Raw genomic sequence first — 3,359 nt, 5'->3', positions numbered from 1 at the left:
TATTTAGTTCTTCTTGGAACTCCATGTCCTTTATTCTATTGGATATTACTTGCTTTGCTTGGTCAAAGCCTAGGGACATTAAGAATATCGAAGAGAGCCCATAAGAGCCCAGTTTATGATCTATCGCCTGCTTCCAGGGGGAAGGAAAGTTGTCAGTCAGCACTAATGGGGACAATCCCTCTGGAAAGAAATGCATTTTCCCACAAAATATACAGAACAGGCACTCAACATGGCATATGAAGAACACTATCTCTATAAATAGCTGAGCAAAACAAACTGCTTCTGGGTTTCCATTCAATTATGAACAGGTAAAATATAGCTTCCAATAGTAGAAGTAATATAGCTGCAGCGTAATGAAAGAGGGATATTTATTATTCAGTTCTTTCACAGATGCAAGTTCTGTGTTAACATGGAACAGGGCAAAGTGGGTCAGCGCCACTTACCTTTTACTAACAACACAAGGCAGGCAAGGTAACGTATTTTTCTTGGGCTTAGATCACTGAGCTTTCTGCATGGTGTGGCTTGTTGTGACTTTCTTTCCTTGCCCTCTTGAGACACAGCAGACCTGCTCTCAAACACCAGGTTGCTTGCTTGATTTAGTCATTGTAGGATTTGGTAGATAGGATTGTTGCCTTTAATTCTTCATTTATGCACATTTATTTGATAAAAGCTTCCTTTTTAGTTCTTTTTAGAATTTCTATTTGTTGTTCATATATATTTTTCCTTCTAAAGATGTCAGGATGTAATCAGAAGGTTTCCCATTTACCATTATCACAAAAAAATTGATCTGTTTCTTGTTCAAGGAGCTACTAGTGCAGAGAAAAAAAATAAGACACAGGTAGTCCTTATTTAGCAATTGCAACCTGCAGCTTGGTTGTTAAGCAAAGCGATTGCTAAGTGAAACCATGACTGTGCATATGATCTTGCTTCAGCTTTACAAACCTGTGAAGGCCATAAATGTGAGTATTGGTCATAATGTTAGTTAACTTGGAATGGTCACTAAATGACGCAATTGCTAAATAAGGACCATCTGTACTATGTATCTGTTTAGTCCTCTATGACTAATGGTAGCTGAGTGTGTGATTTAGATTAGAGAGTTAGCAGAGCTATAGAAGAAAAATAATTTCTTTTCTTCTACATTTCTGCTCTTTCAATACAACAAAGATTGTGGAATTTTCAGCCCTCTGACCCCATATCAGATCTAATTTGATTCAGGTGATCAATATAATGACCAATATAAACTCAAGTATGTCTAGCTGCAGCGCAACCCTGCACTGGCAGTCTATGACTGGCTAAGTTTAAATGCTTTGGGATCTGGTGGAAATGATAGTTATAGACTGCAAAAATCTCAGAAAGAAAAATTCACAGACACAAATATCTCTCCTTTGTTTCCTTTGTTTGACATTTCCAGACATTGTCAATTAAAGAAGTTGTTCTATTTATTGGTATCAATTGGGAGGGATTAAATGTATAATCTTAGCTATTAGGAGAAGTACATTCAAATTCTCCCTGAACCATCCTGCCAAATCTTCCCTAAACCATCCTCTTATTTTATTCAATAGAAGCTGTTATTAGCAAGTAAACATTTTCTAATTATATTCCTGCTGCTATGTTTACTTTCTTGCATGTAATAAATAAAGTAGGAGAGGAAGATACATTACTGAACCAATATAGAAAGATACATGAGACAATATGTGCAGTTGTTTGAAATTGTATTGTTAAATAAAGAAAATGTATATTTTTGTTCTGTTCTGTAGTTGTTATTTGTATTGGAAGTGAGAGATTCGAAATTAAATGCAGTGATTATCATTTGCTTGTTCTAAGCATACCTTTGCCAATATTGAATGAGTTCCTTGTTTTGTACTTTTTTGTGTATTGTAGCATAAAATATGAAATACTGGTATTATTAAATGTTTCTATATGATTTAATGCAACATTATTCATGTTTAAAACCAAAATTTGGTGAATGTGAAACTAATAGCAGAAAAAAAATTTACATTCATTTTGTTTTGTCATTCCTAGTTCCAAATATATTCTGCATTTTTATATTAAAACTATATATGTGTCTCTATGTGTATATGTCAGAGAAAGAGAGAATCTCAAATATCTTCTAATAATAATAATTATTGATTTATTCAGGTTGGTCCAAAACATGTCAATCTCTTGATGCTTCTGAAGAAAATGACGGTTGGTCTAGTGCAGAAGATCCACTTAATTCATCAGATGCAGAAGAAGAGGGAAAGGGAGAGAAGAAATTGGTAATTTTCATCTTTATTGTAGAAATGTGATGAGATATATGAATCCACTCAATAAGTAATCACTAAAGAAAAATTAATGTTTGCGGTTTTTATAATTATAATTAAAATATCACTGCGCATGCGTGAGAGATGGCGGTCTTTGGTGAATAGCTCCGAAAACGCGGAGCCTGAAATGGCTAAAGGGGGAGCTTGGAAAGCTCCTTGAAAGGTCCGGAGACTCCCCCCCTCCCGGTAAGCCCCCCAGGACTAGATACGGGACGCATGGGGGCGCGGGGGACGTGGAGCCGACTGGTTACCGTTTTTCGGCCTCTTCGGCTTCCCCGGCTTCCCCGGCCTTCCGTCCTCGGCGGTCCCGTTGGTGGCTTGTAGGTGGCTTTTCCGGTGGCCCTTGGGGTGGACAGCTCGGCCCGAATCGCTCGGCCCGGATCGTCTGACTGCGGAGGTGCTCGTGGGGGAGGCAGCGGCCTGGGCGGCTCGTATGGCTCCTCCTCATGGGAGATGGCACGGATGGCTCCTGGGCGGCCCGGATGACCTTTCCTCGTGGCGGCCTGGGCGGCTTCCTCTGGGATGGCGGCCTGGGTGGCTTCCCCTGGGCGCCCGCTTTGATCGTGGGGGTTTTTCTGGCTGCCCCCCTCGGCCCCTTCCGGATTCGGAGATGTCCTGGACGACCTGGAGGGCCTCCCCGACGATCTGGAGGCCCGCGTGGACTCGGTGGCCTTCTTGGTGGCTGCGGCAGCCCCTACAGGTGCCCCCCCCCGACGATGGTTTTCAGCCTCCCCGGCGGCCTGGGACCTTCGGAGGGCTCTTCGGGCAGCCTCGACGGCCCCCTGGTGGTGGCAGCCCTGGTGGTGGCGATGGCTGAGCGGTTTGTTTGAACTATCCGAGGGCCTTTTTGGCCGTTCTGATTTCAACTGGAGGCCTTTCAGAGCCTCCCCAGCAGCCTTGACGATCTCTATGGCCTTCCCAGCGGCCTTTCCAGCGGCCTTGGCCGGGCAAGGGCCTGGGTTTGGGCCTGGACTTGGACTTGGCCCGCCCCGGCCTAGAGGATATCTCGCGGCCTGTTTGTGTCTCCGTTTGACCTGGTTTTGAAAGACCTAAGGG

At 43.2% G+C, this 3,359-nt stretch overlaps 1 long non-coding RNA gene across 1 annotated transcript in view; it reads left to right on the top strand.

Moving 5' to 3' along the window:
- The first annotated feature begins 2,242 nt into the window (after positions 1-2,242).
- Positions 2,243-3,359, top strand: part of LOC107290451 — a 6,191-nt gene continuing 5,074 nt past the window's right edge. The window contains exon 1 of the long non-coding RNA XR_001548953.1: positions 2,243-2,258. This is a non-coding gene — a long non-coding RNA (uncharacterized LOC107290451). The remainder of the gene's footprint in view (positions 2,259-3,359) is intronic.

This window comes from Protobothrops mucrosquamatus, unplaced genomic scaffold (genome assembly GCF_001527695.2).
Source record: "Protobothrops mucrosquamatus isolate PMUCROS unplaced genomic scaffold, P.Mucros_1.0 scaffold897, whole genome shotgun sequence".
NCBI classification, from domain to species: Eukaryota; Metazoa; Chordata; class Lepidosauria; order Squamata; family Viperidae; genus Protobothrops; species Protobothrops mucrosquamatus.
This window is presented reverse-complemented; position numbering and strand designations above follow the sequence as displayed.